Source organism: Triturus cristatus, chromosome 8 (assembly GCF_964204655.1).
Source record: "Triturus cristatus chromosome 8, aTriCri1.1, whole genome shotgun sequence".
Classification (NCBI taxonomy): Eukaryota; Metazoa; Chordata; class Amphibia; order Caudata; family Salamandridae; genus Triturus; species Triturus cristatus.
This window is the reverse complement of record NC_140591.1, coordinates 49,574,578-49,593,224: the sequence shown is the minus strand read 5'-3', so window position 1 is coordinate 49,593,224 and position 18,647 is coordinate 49,574,578. Positions and strand designations below refer to the sequence as shown.

General features: G+C 52.1%; 1 pseudogene across 1 annotated transcript in view; it reads right to left on the bottom strand.

Moving 5' to 3' along the window:
- Positions 1-7,583, bottom strand: part of LOC146800035 (uncharacterized) — a 172,096-nt pseudogene extending 164,513 nt beyond the window's left edge. The window contains exon 1 of the transcript XR_014967612.1: positions 7,346-7,583. The product of XR_014967612.1 is annotated as an uncharacterized LOC146800035 (transcript). The remainder of the gene's footprint in view (positions 1-7,345) is intronic.
- Positions 7,584-18,647: the final 11,064 nt, after the last annotated feature.

Below are 18,647 nucleotides of genomic sequence, written 5' to 3'. Positions count from 1 at the left end.
ACGTAGGCGTAGTTGCAAGAAAAAGTAACTTATTAGTATGGCCCCAGGCATGTCCTAGTGAGGTGCTGGCTCAACAGTAACTGCCTTAACACACATAAGTAACTGTCAGGTGTGAAATGTGGGGATGGGGTGACAGGGAATATCAATAGGAAGGGGTGGAATGTGGTGCATCACAATACAGTAGGGGATGGTGCAACATGACGTAGATGTAATGTAATGTAATGAGGTGCTTATATAGCGCTCTATCACCCGACGGGTATCCTGGCGCTTAAAAAGGAGAGTCCCCACCAGAAGTTAATGGGGGCAGCCGAGGTGTGACACAGGAAGGGAGGAAAAGAGAGATAATATCAGAAGGAAAAATTACTCCAGCCTAGGGAATAAAAACGGTTTCAACTTTTTCCTGAAACCCATAAGACTTTGGACCTGACGTAGATCCAAAGGGAGAGTGTTCCATAGCGGAGAAGCAGCGGCAGAGAAGGATCTGCCACCTGTTCTGGACCGCCTGAACCTGACTACATTCATCAGAAATGCAGAAGCAGAATGAAGGTTTCTAGTTGGAGAATACCAGCTGAATTTTCTTTGCAGGTTCTTAGGGCCCATTCCATGAGCTGCCCTAAAGACAGTGCATAGAGCTTTAAATTGAATTCGCTGGTGGATCGGCAGCCAATGCAAATCTCGCAAGGCTAATGTGGTGGAGGTCCCTCGCTGCCTATTTAAAGCGAGTTTCGCTGCAATGGCCTGTATTCTGTACAGTTTCACTATAAGGGTGTTAGGCGCACCCAGATATAGAGAGTTGCAGTAATCAAGTCTGCTGAGAATTACGCATCTCACAACCTGCGTTCTAGCAGAGTTAGGCAAAAAAGGGAGGATCTTTCTCAGCACTCGGATTAGCAAGAAGCAAGTGCCAACGGTTTTGTTAACCTGAGAATTCAGTTGGAGATCCTGATCCACCATCACCCCCAGATTGCGTACTGTGCTAGAAGGGGTAATAGGTGCGCCAGTAGGGGACAGCTGAAAGATGGGTAAAACAGGCTGATCAGATCTTCTGGAAGAACACAGGACCACTTCCGTTTTAGAGCTGTTGAATTGTAACAAGTTCTTCTTAAGCCACTTTGTGGTGCTAGTCATATACTCGTGAAAGCTTTCCAAGGAAATGGAATCGATCCCTTCCAAGGAAAACACGAGCTGGGTATCATCCACGTAATTCACCACCTCCACGCCAAAAGATCTAATAAGCGGAATGAGAGGCTGCAAATAGATGTTAAAGAGCACAGGACTAATCCCTGAGCCCTGCGGGACCCCCTGTCGTAAGGAAGACTTGTTAGCGGAGAACGGCTGAAGGCACACTGTCTGTGTCCTGTCTGTTAGATAAGAACAAAGCCAGTCAAGGGCGCGACCGGTCACACCCTGGTCTTTAAGTCTCTCTCTCTGTGTGTTTGGTTGTGTGAGTGTTTGGTTGTATGTGTGGTTGTGTGTGAGTGTTTGGTTGTGTGTGTGGTTGTGTGTGTGTGGTTGAGTGTGTGTGTGTGGTTGAGTGTGTGTGTGGTTGAGTGTGTGTGTGTGTGGTTGAGTGTGTGTGTGGTTGAGTGTGTGTGTGGTTGAGTGTGTGTGTGGTTGAGAGTGTGTGTGGTTAAGTGGGTGTGTGGTTAAGTGTGTGTGTGGTTGTGGGTGTGTGTGGTTGTGGGTGTGTGTGGTTGTGTGTGGTTGTGGTTGTGTGTGGTTGTGGCAGTGTGTGGTTGTGGCTGTGTGTGTGTATGTGGTTGTGTGTGTGTGGTGTGCGTGGTTGTGTGTGTGGCTGTGGTTGTGTGTGTGTGGTTGTGTGTGTGTGTGGTTGTGTGTGTGTGGTTGTGTGTGGGTGTGGTTGGGTGTGGTTGGGTGTGGGTGTGGTTGGGTGTGTGTGTGGTTGGGTGTGTGTGTGGTTGTGGTTGTGTGTGGTTGTGTGTGTGACAGGCAAACATGGAATGGGCATCAATGGAAGGGTTAAAGGTAGTCTCCTGCAGACAACAGAGCCCTTCCTTCAGTATGGTTCTATTTCGAGAGGCGGTCCTCTTTCTGTTATTGTTGTAGCAATAGTCCTGCAAATACGTGTGTCCAAACATGCATTAAAGTTGATGACTTCAGCACTCACCTATGTGTCTGTTGCATACCAGCCAGCCCCCTGAAAAGAGCATTTATTAGGAAATGGTGAATCAAATGTAAATATTGGATGCACGCATTATAATCTTACTTATCTCCAGACATGCTGTTGGTGTGTTATGTCCCGATTAATTATTCTGGCAAGCCTGTTTGCTACATAATGCCTGTTTATTCAATTTTGCTGTTTGCTACAGGAAGCTCTTGTAACATTATGCAAGCTCGTGACAGCATTCTCGTGTGTGGCCTGATTCCGGTGTTTACATACTGTTTGCTACCTGAACCTCTTTTTTTGTACAATGCTTCTGTTATATCGCGCTGTTTGCTACAATAAAATAATCGTTAGCATTTAAGGTGGGCGTGATATTGCCCGACGGAGATGTACCCACTGGGAGAATCCCGAACGCTTGTAAGCGTGAAGGCGAGGGGAGGGGCGGAGGCAGGGAGCAAGTAAGAGGAAAGACAGATGGCGCTGAAGGCTGGCGGTTGACGCGTGCACGCTCGCGTGAACGCAAGCTTGTCGCCAGCCAGCAGCACTTTGAAAACTCACCTACTAAAGTCTCTCCGAACAGCGCATGCACGCTGACTCAGCGAGACCTAAAAAACTAGCCCACCAGTCGGGGTTTGTGTTATAATAATTGCTGGTTAATTGTCAGGACCTGCCACCATTGTCAAGTTCAGGGAGGATATTATCCTTTTCAGGGGATTTACCTTAACAAGTCCTCATCTTGACTTACCCAAATTCCTCCACATCATTATTATAAGCTGATTTATAAATATAGCATAGGTCAGGTTCCTAGGCGTCCTCTGGTACTTTGCACTGTGTCGCATCATTCTCTTTCTTGCACCCAGTCTACACAAGTTTCCAGAATGTTTTCATATTTTTTGCAGATACCACTCCCATCCTTTCTTCTCAATTTGCTGTACAACAGCTTTTCCTTGCCTTTACTAGTGCTACATATTCCTCTTTTGCGCTTTCAAGGATTTTCCAACCATCTAGGTTTTGTGAGAATCCTCTTTCTTATCTTAATTTCTTGAACTTTGTTTTTTAAAGACTGAAACTGGGAATCATACCAGGTTTTACTATTTACAGGAGGAGGCTAATGGAGCAATTGCATTATAATTCTTTGAGATTATAAGTATGTGCTACATTAGCACACCGTCATAATATTTAACTCTAACAGTAAGAACCTGGGAGGCTTGGAATTGGGTCAACATTTCTAGATGCTTATTGTCTATCTGCATTGTCCTACGCTTATGGAAGGAGGTTTCTAGGGGGGAATCACGCATTGCCTTTGCTGAAAATCGAAAGACTTCGAGCCCCATGGTCACTCCATCTGAATTTCAATACTGTAAAACTATTCCAGAACTCAAAATACCATGCTTAAACAAATATGTAGTCTATTGGGCACTGCTGAATCCCATCAACAAAGTTTGAGCCGCTGGTTCTTTCTGATGGCAGATTTAATACTCTATGATCCATCGCTTCTTCTGCCGGTGCAGCAATTGAAGAAAGAAAACTATTGTGGATGAAGCCTTGGCAACTTGAAGCAGACCAAAGGTCGATGGTACCAAAGCAGCTTTTTAGGAGTCCAAAACTGTTTGGTGAAGAGCTCAACAATCCAGTGCAAAAACCGTCTAGGAGAACATTCCAAGACCATTTAAATGTTATCCTTGCAAGAAATCAGCCATCCAGAAGAAAGTAGTGCACAATCAACAGTAGAGTAGGGAGTCCCTTCCGGGGATGAGCTCGGGCCACGGGGTGGTGGTGATTTGGGGGAGGACAGGGGGTTTTGAGTTTGTTAAATCCCAGCTCCACTCTTCTCAAGACTAAGGTCAGAAATGATAGATGATATGAAAGTTGGGGGATGGTTAAAGAGATTTATTTATTCCACTATTGTCTAGTATGCATAGGTACTTTTCATCATTAAAGAAGTTCAAACAGTTTCTTCCAACACAATGGTTCCAAGTACACTTCTACCAAAAGAAGGAGGAAAGCAACGCTTCAAAGTATACAAGATCTACTGCAGAATTTAGGAGACATATTGGTGTTGGCAGTGATTATTAGCACAATAAATTGTCTCGAAGTCTATATTATTACTAAGTCCAAGGCTCAGTGAAGGCCGGGGTACCGACGGATAGAGCGGTGCCTCACGTCCTGAGCAGTGGTCAGGTGAGGTGAGGTTTCTTACCCGTACATTTTGGGTTTGCAGACGTACCTTGAAATGATATAATTGGTGCGATAAGTTATATCTTTCCATTTTCTTCTTTTACATATGTTCACCCTGAACATTTTTGTTGTATTTTTTCACGCAGTAGCTTATACTTTTTAGGTCCTGAGGAAAGCTAGACACTCTTCTAGGTCACAGATAGCTGAAACATGTAGACCGACCTACCCTCTAAAACTAGACAGTAGTAGTTTATTCTTTCAAAACTGCCTTAGCACTGGTTTTAACCCTAACACTAAGGGATACACAATAAACACATTTTTCTCTTAGTAGCCAGTTTTAACTTCACTAATTTTCTGTTTTTTTGCACTGCGTCCGTCACCGAATAATAACCCACAGCTCATCATATCGTGGATTTTAGTATATCCTATGAGACCATTCCAATAAAACATCCCTGTGCTCCTCCCTCACAGTGAGGGGGTTGTAGCCCTCGGCTCTGCTAGGAGTTACTGCCGGGAGGAGAACCCAAATGATGAAGCATGTCACCCGTGGGTGAGTGATGGGACTCCGTTTCCCTATGAGGGTTACCCATATGGCATCTTATATTTAGTTGAGCTTAGGTACTTATGAGTAGTGCAGGATGCCAGTAGGCACCTAGTAATAATACAGACTTCGAGACAATTTATTGTGCTTTCAGAGTTGGTTGGGAAAGTGTCTTTGGAGGTCGTTAAACTTTTCCCGTGGACCCTCTCCCTCACGGTTTTTTTACAGGCAGCGATTGTTAGCCATGGTTTATAGCAGCATAGCTGAAAATAATGTTTAAAAAAATGGTACTATGACGTAGTCCTCGTGTTGTTTTGCAGACAGACACCAACATGGATGCTTGTGCCCACAAATAAGGTAAGCATGTTTTTCCTTTTCATTTACCAAACCCTGATGGAATACAGGCCTCAAGAAATATACTTGCCAACTGGCAATTGCGAGTCAGAGTTGATCAGATCAAGCTATTTCTAGGACCTACTAGCCCAGTCTGGTAAGGTGGTAAAGAACAGGTGTTCTGTTCATTCGGAAAGTGAACTAGCAATAAAGATAACTTTATATCTTTTTTGCATCTAGTCACATTTGCTGTGTGTCTAAAGTCAGAGGTCAAATGTCAAGCTATTTCTTCTGAGAAATCGCTGCTTATTTTTATCCTGGAGATTAGTGTTTACTTTTCTTTCTCTGATTGGAAAGTTAGAGAGTACTTTGCAAAGTAAACTTTCTGACAAGAGTACTGAGCACACAACATTTAAACAGCTTGTAAATGAACAGAACAAACATTTCAAAATAGATTTCAGTAGTTTGGAGAGCAATCGTTTGTAACTCTGAAGAGAGACGCAAGAAAAGATTTTAATTTGGTCAAAACCAATCAGAATACCTTACTTAGTAATGTGCACATGATAAATATTTGCTGAAACCTGATTTTGGCACATTATTGTTTGTACCTATATACTTTTATCAGTAAAAATGCATGTCAGTGGGAAGGTTTGAAGCCATTTCAATAGAAAATGTTTGTCTGTAAATGACAGTGTGCTACCACATCATGCTTTAGTGATATACATAATGAAAAGGAAGAGGATTTAAATACGAACTGAAAAACAATCCTGCCCTTTCCTCTACCCCGCCATGATGACAATTCTTATAGTGAAATAAGATGCAAGTCAAGGGTTATTTGTAACGTATACGTGGGTTATATTTTTGTTATAAACAGAGCAAAACTTTAGCCTATAAAACAAGTTTTTTGTACAGCAGACATGCTGTACTTTCTAATTTGAAGGTGGTCTTGTATGTGGTAATGAAGTAAAATGTGACTCCGAGAAATAAATATTTGCATAGGAACACAAGACGAGATGAGTTTAGGGGTCAAGCGCATTACAGTTAGGTCAAGGAGATCACTCAAGTCACTAGACCTGCAGGTCTGGTAACATTCTTCAATGCCTGGAATACTAAATACAAGTTGTGCAAAATACACTTACTTTAGATAGCGCTAATGCACTTTTTGATACAGCACCAATGTGCCTTTTAAAAAAATAAAAAACACGGGGGTGTGAGTTGGCAGTGTGGAGTGCCACAGCACAGATACAGCTCTCTGGGACACCCCAAACTGTACTTTTTGGCCTCCCAGAAAATGTGTGTCAGTACCCATGCCTTAAAGGCTTGACTCGGGTCAATCCTCAGATAAAAAGTTTGGTTCTGTCATTATTGATTCAGCAATCAAGTAATTGTTCTTAAATACACTTTTTTCTTCATTAAATTATTTGTCTCTCCAAATGTTATGCTTGGTACTTCCTCAATATGGGAAGGACGAAGAGGACGGATAATTACTTGCCAATAATTTTCATTACCCTGAATCATAGTCCTCCTGGCCCCAGTTCAAATCCCTCCCATGTTTGCACCCTTATATTTACTTGTTATTGAAAAACACCGGTAAATAATTATTTAATGTATTCGTGTTAAGTCTCTGCAAAAGCCCGGACATGATACGTAGCCCGAACTCTAAATAAAATCGTCTATTTACATTTATAACATGACCTTTCTGTCCTTGGGTGCTTTCATTATCAGTCAAGAGTCATTTAGGTTTCCTGTTTTAAGCAAGTACTGCTAACGGGTCAAATACCGGATTTGAGAGATTTTTCTCACTTTATATCGGCTGGGGCAATAAAATACTGGTCATGTCGGTAAAACCGGCAAGGTGGCAACCCTGGAGCTGTAATCCCCACAAAGATGTATCAGCCTTTCACCCTGCGAGGGCAGGTAGAGAGAGTACCCTGGCACTTAGTGATATAGCAGCTGCTGACGGCAGTGTCTTTGCAAGAGTGTGGCACTGGATGCTGGGAGACCGAGGTAAAGCAACCACACTTACAGTATGGTGTATGCCACAGGGTACAGAAGGGCGGAGCCAGGGGGCGCTCCTTAGATACAGGAAATATTCTAATACAATACTATATATCCCACAGCCACCGTCTCCCTGACAAATGTACATAGTCTGTATAAATATTACTCACGTTTTCAGCTCCCCGGTGGGACATTTTCCTTCCAGCTCTGGTTTGCAACTTCACAGGTTAAAAATGGAGTTTGAAGGGCAAATGGGTATGCAGAAGACGAACAACACGGATGTCCAGAGCCCGCAATTAAATATATGAAATATAGACCCTAAACCCGACGCCAATGTGTTCTTTCTAAGACGTTAACAGGACTTCGATGGAAACCTGACTGTGTACACAACTGACGTCCGATGATGCGCATGCGTGGGACAATCATGTATGAAAGAGCATGCGCAGTAGAAGAACACCACCCTATGGCGCACGCTCGGCGCACGCTCAGTGCACGCTACTGGTCTCAGACATGCGCAGCAGCGCATTGGAGAAACACAGATCTCCATTGTCCGACCATCATTACCAGGAGAGCGCTCTATAAACAAATGTTGGTTTTGGAGGTTTTTGAAGCGATTACTTGCCCTGGAGTCATTAGAGCGCTTTATCCGAGCGTCATCTTGCATTTCTTAGCTAAAATTACTTTGTCCTATGTGTCCTCGTTGTTTTATAAGTCTGGCATCTCAAAAACAGTCTCACCTCCCAGTCACTCTGTTTGTTTCTCACCGTTTTATTTATTTAGTGCATTTTATAAAGCGCGGACATTACCCGAAGGTGACAGAGCGCTGTACAATAGCAGACATGCCAACCCTCCCGATTCAGGCAGGAGACTACCGATTTCAAGGCTGGTCTCCCGCCTCCCGATTCCTGCAAGTAATAACCCGATAGTGACCACACCGTCATCCGCTCCACTCAACACGCATGCACAGACGTCACCCATAGATTACACTGACACTTTCATTGTGGGTGAAGAACTGCTGCAGGTTTATTTCATACAACATAAGTATGACGTTATCTTACGGGCTGTAATATCGGGCCCCAGGCCTACAAATGAAACGCTCGTGGACACAGGTGTACTAGTGGTGGTCAGTGTAATGCCTGCCACGCCCAGAGCCATGGGCTTTTTATTGACATTTGTGCGTGCCGTCCGAGGGGACGTCAGGCTCACCCAACTCCGGCTACGCTAGGGGGGGGGGGGGGGGTGTGACCCTAACACACGCACGCGGACCCTCGGGCAATGGTTCGGTCCGTCGCGCAACATTACATTCCTCCTTTACCCAGAATTGAAACCCAACGAAACTAGTCGCCTATAGCGACCCAACAGTTTAACAGTCTCTAACAAAAGTCTTATGGAAAACAAAGGAACAGTCTTACTTGGTTGTCCGTTGGAGGGGCAGCCTTCCCTCACTCCCACAGTTGACAGCGAGCCACAAAGTCTCTGTACCTCTGGGATGGTCGCGGGCGTAGGTGATACTGGCTCTGGCTGCGCCCATCTGATTGGGTGAGAAACATGTCCTCTGAGCCGTCCGCCACCACCGGGTCTGGGCGGCTCGGCGCCGCTTGTGGCACCTCCTCCCTTTCAGTTGACGCCGAAGAGTCCTTTCCGGCGTTCTCCGCCCTCTGGGGCTCTTCCGCTCCTGGGGGGTTCCGAGGGCTGTGAGATGGGGTTGGGTAGTAGTCTTCAAACTCCTGGAGGTCTTCCTCCTCTTCGCGCGGGGTTTTCTTGAAAAATGACACGTTTCTAGTTACTTTATCGCCGCCTCTGACGGCCGTGACCAGGGTCCCTTGTACATTGGTGACAGTCCATGGGGCCAGCTCGAAGGGCAGGCGGAATTTTCCCCCGGGGTGCCGGTCTTTCACTAGCACCTGGTCGCCGACCTGGATTGTACTGTCCGCCGCTCTCCGCCGCCGGGAGGCTTCTTGGTTCGTTTTTAGTCGATTTTCTGTGGAGCGATTGGGTGGGTCTGGTGATGACTCCCACACAGGGTGGTGCGGGATAGTGTCCCGGATCGCTCGGCCCAGACATAGGTGGCTCGGGGGAACCCCGGTGGTGCAGTGGGGTGTCAGCCGGTACTCCCGCAGGAATTGGTAGAGAGCTAGCTCGACGTTGAGGCCGTCTGCCAGGGCAATCTGAACAGTTTTGTTTAGAGTCCTCATCAGTCTCTCAACCTCTCCGTTTGCTTGCGGCCACCGTGGGGTTATGCGGCGGTGTTTGATGCCGTGGGATTGCAGGTACTCGGCCAGTTCTGTGCCGTTGAATGGTGGACCGTTGTCCGTGCGCAGCTCACTTAGGAGTCCGTGGGTGGCCATGACCTTCTCCAGTTTGGGGATCACGTCTGCTGCTGCTGTTGAGGGGACAATCTCTACCTCGGGGTACCGCGAGTAGTCATCTACCACAACTAGCATGTGTCGTCCTCCAGGTAGACTGCCGAAATCGGCGCTGGCTCGCACCCACGGCGAGGTCGGGCCTTCTTCCGTGATCACGGGTGCTGGGGGGTCGGGTAGGCTGGTCGCCAAACACACCGGGCACCGCTGGACCGTGTCTTCAACCAGCTTGTCGAGTCCCGGGAACCAGAGCTTGCACCTGAGGCGGTTCTTCGACTTGACAATGCCTTGGTGAGCGCCATGCGCCAGGAGGGCGGCCCGTTGGGTGAGGCTGCCGGGCAGTACCAGGCGGGGGCCTCTCAGGAGACATCCTTCGGGGGACACCGATAATTCGTTCCTGACGATGTAGAGCGCTTTCAGTGACGCCTGGGCCTCGGGCGTGCGAAAGGACGACGGGCTTTGGAGCGGCTTCCAATCTCCAGACGCGACCGCTCTGATGGCCATCTGCAGACAGTCGTCTCCTTCGGTAGCCAGCGCAACCTCTTTGAGGGACATCGGCAGGGGTCGGGACCTTTCCACAATCATCCGGACATACTCCTCGGTAGCGGCCGCCTCCGTGGCTTCCACGTCCGTGGCCGGGCGGGCGTGTCTGGACAGGAAATCTGCCGGATTTCGGGCGCCTGGTCGGTACTCAACAGTGAATTGGAACTCTTGGAGCTGGAGGACCCATTTCTCTATCCGCGGGGGAGGGCGTGATGACGAGCCTTGGAACAGCGGGACTAGGGGCTTGTGATCAGTGATCACCACAAACGGGTGTCCATACAGGTAGATGTGGAAATGGCGGCACCCCCACAGGATCGCAATGGCTTCCTTCTCGATCTGCGAGTACCGCTGCTCCGTTGGCGTGAGTGTTCTGCTTGCGTACGCGACGGGGGCCCACTCTCCGCACCTCTGCTGCTGGGCTAGCACGGCTCCTAGGCCTGTCGGGCTGGCGTCCACTATGAGTTGTGACTCGAGCCGGGGGTCGAAGTATGCTAGGGTGGTGTCAGCCGAGAGCGCCTCTTTGGTTCTCTGGAACGACTCTTGCTGTGCGGGGCCCCACTCCCAGGTGGCGGAGGCTTTGGTGAGGTCGCGGAGGGGCCCCGTGAGGTCAGACAGGTCTCGGATGAACCTCCCGCAGTACGTGACCATTCCCAGGAAACTGCGGACAGCCGTCACGGAGGTAGGCGCGGGGGCCGCGTGTATGTCCTTAACCTTATCCGGGTCCGGGCCTATCCCTTGGTCGGAGAATCGGTATCCGAAGAAGCTAATGTCTTTGCGCAGGAAGTCACATTTGTCTCTGTGGAGGGTAAGGCCTCGTTCCTGCAGCCGGGAGAACACGGCTCGGAGGCGTCGGATATGTTCATCCAGAGTAGGGGCATGGACGAGGATGTCGTCGCTGACGTTCAAGACTCCGTCCAGCCCCTGCAGGACATTCTGGATAATGTTCTGGAACACCTCCGCTGCGCTCGAGATCCCAAAATTGAGCCGGGTGTAGCGCCAGAGGCCGGCGTGCGTGGAAAATGTGGTGATTGGGCGGGAATCGGGGTGCAACGGGATCTGGTAGTATCCCGACCTCAGGTCCATCTTGGAGAACCATTTGGAGCCTGATAGCTCTCCCACGATGTCGTCGATGGTCGGCGTCAGGTGTAGCTCGCATCTGATGACCAGGTTGGGGACGCGGATGTCCACACAGATCCGCACTGCGTCCGGCTGTTTCGGTTTTTTCGCCACCACGATGGGTGACACCCATGGGGTGGGTCCGCTTACCCGTTCGATAATTCCCGCTTGCTCCAGTGTCCGTAGTTCGGCTTCCACTTTGGGTCGTAGGTGGAACGCGATGCGTCGATGCCGGAGGGCTACTGGGGCGACCGTCCTGTCGATGTGGAGGTGTACAGCGGGTCCTCTGAGGCACCCGATTCCGTCGAATAGGGCTGTATGCTCCTGCACCAGATGGTCGAGGTTGCTTGTTTGGACGGTGAGGGCGAAGTGGATCAGGCCCAGGTCTTGGGCTGTCCGGCACCCCACTAGGAATCCTGTCCCTTCCTGTGACACGTATATTTTGGTGGGCAGCCGAGTGGTGTCGTGGGATAGGTCTGTCCTGAAAGCCCCGCACAGGCGTAGGGGGCGATGGGTGCCGTAGGCATACACTTGCACCCTCGTTGGCCGGAGTGGTGGAGCGCTCCTCAGCGTCCGGTATACGCTGGCCGCCATCAGGTTGATGGAGGCACCGGTGTCGATCAGAGCCGGTACGGCCTGGTCCTGTACTGAGACTGTGCACATGGGTCCGGTTGACGGGGTCGCGGCCAGGGTGTTGAGCATCCGCACCACGTGCACCGAGGCGACATCCGCTTCGTCGTCGTCATCCATGTCGCTGTTGGCGGAGGTGCTGGGTAGGGGTGCCAGCTGTCTCACCCTCCTGGGCGGGCCTCCTTGCTTCTTCCTTGATGTGGACAGGCATACACTCGCAAAGTGGTTGGCTTTGCCACATGCGCTGCAGATTTTGCCTTGGGCCGGGCACGCCCCTTTGTGTGGTGTCGCTCCTCCACACCATACACAAGCTCGGCTGGGAGAAGGTTGGACAGGCCTCGGGCTCCTCCGCTGGGGATGCTTCGTGCGGGTGTCGGCTACCTCTGCCGTGATGGCGCACACCGGTTCTGTTTTGATGGTGACCGCCGGTTTCGGCTCCATGTGCGCGGCTCTGGCCTTGGACAGTTCCTTCGAGCGGCCTAGCGTGAGGATGTCGCGCATCGGCATGTTGTCCGCCTCCAGTACCCTTTCACGGAGCTTGGACGACGCGCAGCCTTGGATGAACTGTGCGCGGATCTCGTCGTCCGCATCGGGGAGTGTGCACGTGCTGGCAAGTTTTTTGAGCCTGGCGTAGAAGACGTCCATCGACTCCTCTGGGAGCTGGCGGGCTTGGCGGAGCAGGAAACGTTCATAGTCTGCACTTGCAAACGGTTCAAAGTACGCTGTGATGGCGTCGCGTAGCGTGGCGTATGTCATGGGCGGCCCAGCTTCCACCACGTCTTTAGAAATGTCATGGATCGCCTCACCTCCCAGGTGCAATAGCATGGCGCGCCTCCGCACCACCGCGACTTCCGCCGCCACGAAGTAGTTCTCCAAACGTTCCACCCATTTCTTCCAGCGTGCGGCTTGAGATGTCGGGGTGCCCGTGACTTCGAAGGGCTCGAGGGGGGGCACATTGGTCATACTCGCTGAAGGCGGCAGCTGGGGGTGTCACCGACTCACCGCTGGGGCTCACCGCACACCCGGGCGTCGTCTGCAGGCAGGTAGGGCGAGTGGAGGGCCGGGGGCCGTCCAGGGAGGGTGCAGGGCCAGCCAGGGGCTTCCTTCGCAGCCAAAACGGGCCTCACGCGAGATGCGTGGGGAACGGCAGGGCCGGGCCACGAGTTGCACGCGAGATGCGTGAGAGACGGCAGGCAGGTCCCAGCGTTCCGCGCGCGCAGGCCCCGTAGCAGAGGCAGGCAGCCGGAGGAGGAGGAACCAGTCTCCGCAGGCCTGGAAGGCAGTCGGGAGCGTCGGCACACAGGTGAGGGCCAGCAGGGGACCTCGCAGGGCTGCCAGGGGGGGCCAGGGGCAGCGCAGGGGCCGGGCCAAAGCAGGTGGCAGGAACCGCTCCTTGGGCAAGAGCGAGGGTTCGATAGCACTCGATGGGGTGGCGAGACCACCTCGTCGCCAGTGTAATATCGGGCCCCAGGCCTACAAATGAAACGCTCGTGGACACAGGTGTACTAGTGGTGGTCAGTGTAATGCCTGCCACGCCCAGAGCCCTGGGCTTTTTATTGACATTTGTGCGTGCCGTCCGAGGGGACGTCGGGCTCACCCAACTCCGGCTACGCTAGGGGGGGGGGGTGTGACCCTAACACACGCGCGCGGACCCTCGGGCAATGGTTCGGTCCGCCGCGCAACATTACACGGGCGATCCAGGGCAAGCAGCCCCTCGCTGCTCCGCCCGCCTGGCGAGCCAGCACGCACGGTGGGTCGATGCCCTGCAGTGCGGCACATATTTTCAGATCATCCTTTGGGTCACGTGATCTGTCGCATACTCCCATCCCTTTTGACGGGGGCGGAGCGTGTTGTGGCACTCCCCCGGTTGGTCAGGCCCCCCAACCGCCCGAAGGACTAACGGGGCGCCGTCGCGGTCTTCGCAGAACCTCCTTTGGCTCCCGGACCTTGGCTCGGGCACCCTTACTGTGCCAGACAGGGGTACCCTTACTGTACCGCCTGTCGCAGAGGTACCCTTACTGTACCCTTCTGCCTCCAGATCGCCCTGTAACTCCGCCTGCAACGCAAGAAAAAACATTAAAACATTCCAATGGCGCGCTACCTCCGCTGCGCAGGGTAAGAGGAAAGGGTGGGAATGCGCGTGGCCAGGAGGAGCGGCACAGGAAGCAGAGGAAGAACAGAAGGGGTGAGGTGCCTAAAAAGGGGGGCTAGCCTCGCCCACCCTAGTGGCACGCCTCCCCCAGACAATCCCATTGGGGGCCTCCCCTCCCCGAGGTGCGGCCTCACGCGAGGCGGAGCAAAAGGGGGGGGGGGGGGGGGGGGGGAGGCTCCGACGGGCGGCCACTAGAAGGCTGCCCTGCTGAATGTCCCCCTGACGGGGGCGGAGCATGTTGTGGCACACCCCCGGTTGGTCAGGCCCCCCAACCGCCCAAAGGACTAACGGGGCGCCGTCGCGGTCTTCGCAGAACCTCCTTTGGGTCCCGGACCTTGGCTCGGGCACCCTTACTGTGCCGGACAGGAGTACCCTTACTGTACCGCCTGTCGCAGAGGTACCCTTACTGTACCCTTCTGCCTCCAGATCGCCCTGTAACTCTGCCACAGCTCTGGGGAGGCTTCCGTCGCTGCCAGAGCCCCCCTTTCCCTACCATGCTGCTACTGATGCCCAGCCCTGGCGAGCGCCTCTTGCACGTCCAGCAAGAACATGTCCATCCCTACCCTGGACAGGTGCACCCCATCCGGCTCATAGAACCCCTCCACCTTCTCTTGGATCAATGAATGTCTGATGAAGCCCATGCCCCTGCGCTCCATGAATTTTTGCATGGACCTGTTGACCCTTTTGCGTGACCGATCTACTGCTGCCGGAGACCTGGCCCCCCTCCAAGTCTTGCGGGGGACGATCTCTGACCACCACAGTTCGCATGGACCCAGTGCCTGGCTGATGGCTGGCAGGTCCGCTTGCATGGACAGGAGCAGGGCCCTCCTCCCCCTGCAAACAAGGTCATTTCCCCCTAGGTGCAAGATGATGACCGACGGCTGTACCCCCCCAGCCACCAAACGCTGTTCTATTGAGCCCCGTGCTTCACTCCATTTCATCCCAGGGGAGCCCAGCCACACGAACTGTGTGTTAACGAAACTCTGCGGCCAGTTCCTGTGCGCCGCCCAGCGTTCCAACCTTGTGATGTAGGAGTGCCCCATCAACCATACCTGGTGGCCTGTCAATGAAACAATGAAGCAACTTTTAGACAGGCAAATGGAATTTGTACACGCGGCATCAAGGACGCACATACCTCTTGAAACAATCGGAGTCCCACCGCCCCACACCCTTCACGCCCTCAGAGCCCATACCAGCTTTGGCTGCAGAGGTGGCGGCGGCAATGCGGAAAGAATGGGAGGAGAATCTGCGCCCACTCCCTGATAAATCCCCCTTACCAATGGCGGACCCCAGGATGCGATCAAACTGAAACCTGGTGAGGGGGGACCCATCCGCATGAATCAAGAAGGGGCCCGGGGCCGCTGGGCGTAAGGCCAGGTATTCTCTAACAGTGTAGACCGGGCAATACCTGTTGTCCCCCAGTGCTTGTAGGACTACCGTCTTTCCCTTCCCCGCCTGGTCTGTCTTGGATTTGCGAATGCGGAGTTCCAGTGTTGTATTGAGACACACGTCTGCGATACCCAGCGCCGTGGCAGACAGGTCAACCTTGGATTTCGCCACCAGTTCGCTAACCCTAAAGGCCGCGAAAAAGGCCAGGCAGAATGCCGTTGTAAAGAGCCTAGCTTCGAACCGGGAGTGGGTAACCAGTGGTACTGCGTCTAGGAGGCGCTGCAGGTCAATGAATTCAATTGGCGCCCTGGTGTCCGGCTGCCTAATCTCCTCCCTGGCCCAGCCCTTCAGGGCCGCCCTGATCTTGAAAGACCCCGTTGGGTCAGCCCCCCATCCAGCTTGGCATCGTGTCGCACGGCTGCCAGGTGGCCACATGTCCATGAGTGGCTTTTGCCGTTCTCCTTGGCCCAGACCACGAATGTCTCTACCTGATCCTCGCTCCCCAAGGCTAAGCCACCCTGCGCCTCCACTACTGCTCTAAATGTCGCTAACTGGGAGCCATACTTCTTCTGTGTCGCCGGCGCCAGGGACCTCTCCCCCATCTTCCTCAGTCGTTCCCCCACCGAAGCAGGCGCCAAAGGGGGTCTGGGAATGGTGTCATCTCCGCCCTTGCCTGCGGCCATGCCTCTCGAAACCGGAGCCACTGAAAGCGAGAGAGAGCGTCAGCTGCCACATTCTTGACACCCGCAATGTGCCGCGCCCTAAATTCAATGTTGCTGCGCAGTCCTGCCTTCACTAACTCCCTCAGCAGACTTAAAACTAGCGGGCATGTGGCGGTAAGACCGTTGATGGCGTGCACCACCGCCATGTGGTCTGACCAGAAAACTACCTTCATGTCGCTTAGTGTGGCCAGGAGGAGCGGCACAGGAAGCAGAGGAAGAACAGAAGGGGTGAGGCGCCTAAAAAGGGGGGCTAGCCTCGCCCACCCTAGTGGCACGCCTCCCCCAGACAATCCCATTGGGGGCCTCCCCTCCCCGAGGTGCGGCCTCACGCGAGGCGGAGCAAAAGGGGGGGGGAGGCTCCGACGGGCGGCCACTAGAAGGCTGCCCTGCTGAATGTCCCCCTGCGGGTGACGCGGGCAGCGGCATTCCTCGGGTTTCAGCTGACAGGGCTTGGTATTGTGTAAAGTGCTAATTCTTCCAGCAATAGTCAGAGTGGTGATGCAGGGTCTCTAGAAGGGGTGAAAAACCAACAAAGCCCCATTAACAAGCGAATGGTCTTTTAAAGATCTGTGAAGTACTCGGGGACGGCTCGGGAAGCTGTTTCAGCCCGGGCTGCCACACATGGAGGGGGAGGGGGGGGAAGTTATGCAATGCCAGGCCAGTGCACAACACTTGCATCACCCTCTCTTTGCCATTGCGCCCCATGCTTCTGAAAGGTAAGAAAAAAACGTGCATTTGCGTTTCAAATGTCCAGTCCTACAGCAGCACACTTCCAAAGCCCATACATGACAGTAACCCGATTCAAGGCCCCACTCTCCCGATTTGTTTAAAAAAATCTCCCACTTTGCTCTTCTGAAATGTTGGCATGTATGCAATAGAACCAGTTACGTTACAAGAGAAAAGTGTTACATAATAGAACATTACAAAGATAAATAGGAGACTTAAAAGGAAGAGTACACAAACACAAAATCCAACACAGCACGCAAGGGTGAGGAATGTACAAGAAAGAAAACAAATTTACAATCAAGAGCGTACTTCCTAGAGGGGCCTGAGAATGAAAGTCTTAGTTCTGAAAGTGTCTTTGGAAGAGAAGAGATTTGAGTTCAGCTTTGAAGATCCGGGTAGACAGGGTGGCACGGAGCAATGGGGGAAGCGAGTTCCAGATTCTCACCGCATTGCCTGAGAAAGATTGCGCCATCGATCTTTCCCTTTTGAAGGAGGGGGGCTCAAGCAGAAGCTTTGCCGCATTGCGAGAAGGTCGAGAGCCTCCGGACAATTTCAATGTATTCGCCAGGTAACGAGGGGAGGACGTGTGCAAGGCTTTGTGGGTGATACAAGCCGTCTTGTAGATTGATCTTGCCTCGATCGGAAGCCATCGAAGAGAGTACAGGATAGGAGTGGCATGGTTGCTTCGTTTAGACCCTGAAATGAAGCGAGCTGCTGAATGGAGGATGGATTTGAGAGGGTAAAGGTGGGATTTGGGTAGTCCCGTTAGAAGAGAATTGCAATAATCCAGTCTAGAGAGAACCAGCGATCAGACCAAGGTTTTAAGGTCTTTCTCCGGGAAGAACCGACGAATTCCCCACAGAAGGCGCAACTGGTAACGTGCGTTCTTAGCAATAGAGTTGATATGGGAGATTAGACTGAGTCTTTTGTCAAGTATGACACCTAGGGATTTTTTTTTTAAACAAACTTATATTTGTCAAGTTGCACATATATTGCAGGGCTCTGCACTCCGGAGACAACTGCACAATCCAACTATACAATTATGATGACTTTGACTTTTGTACTTAATATCCAAACACATCCCAACATCACCTCCCACCCCACCCCCACCCTGATCGCACCAGATCCACATAGTCCTGTCCACCGCATAGAGATACAGCGGGAAGGGCAAGCCCCACAGGGCCCCCCGTAGCATGCCCCCACAGTCTAAAAGTATGCATACGCACTATCAAACCAGATGGACCTCTGTCACCGATGGCGGGTCCAAGAACAGTCCCCGATAATCTGCCCACCGCTTCCAAATCTTGTAGTGTTTGAGTGGGCACCCCCTACCAACAAAAATAGGTTGTTCTAGCCCCATACAGAAGTCGAGCCCATTCTTCCATGCGGCCACCGATGGGGTCCTTGGCGCCTTCTATGCCTTGGCAATTTTCCTTATCACCAGTGTAAAACCCAATTGCATGAGGTGTCGCTTATAGATGTTGCCACCTATTCCCTCCGTAACATGAAGTAAGGCCAGCTGCGGCATCCGGGGGAGCTCCCACCCCAGAATCTCCGAAAGACAAGAATATACCCCTCTCCAAAAGCGATCAAGAGACGGACAGCTCTAAACAGTGTGACTGAATGTACCATCCTCTCGGCTACAGCGAAGGCACACAGGGGAGGCGATCAGCCCTGCCCTCCACAAGCGCACACGGGTAAAATAGACCCTGTGCAGATATTTGAACTGAACTAGGCGGAGTCACATCGCTATGGCTGCCCCTCGCGGGGCCGCCAAGGCCTCAGTCCAGTCCTCCTCCTCCACCAGTGTGCCCACATCCTCCTCCCACGC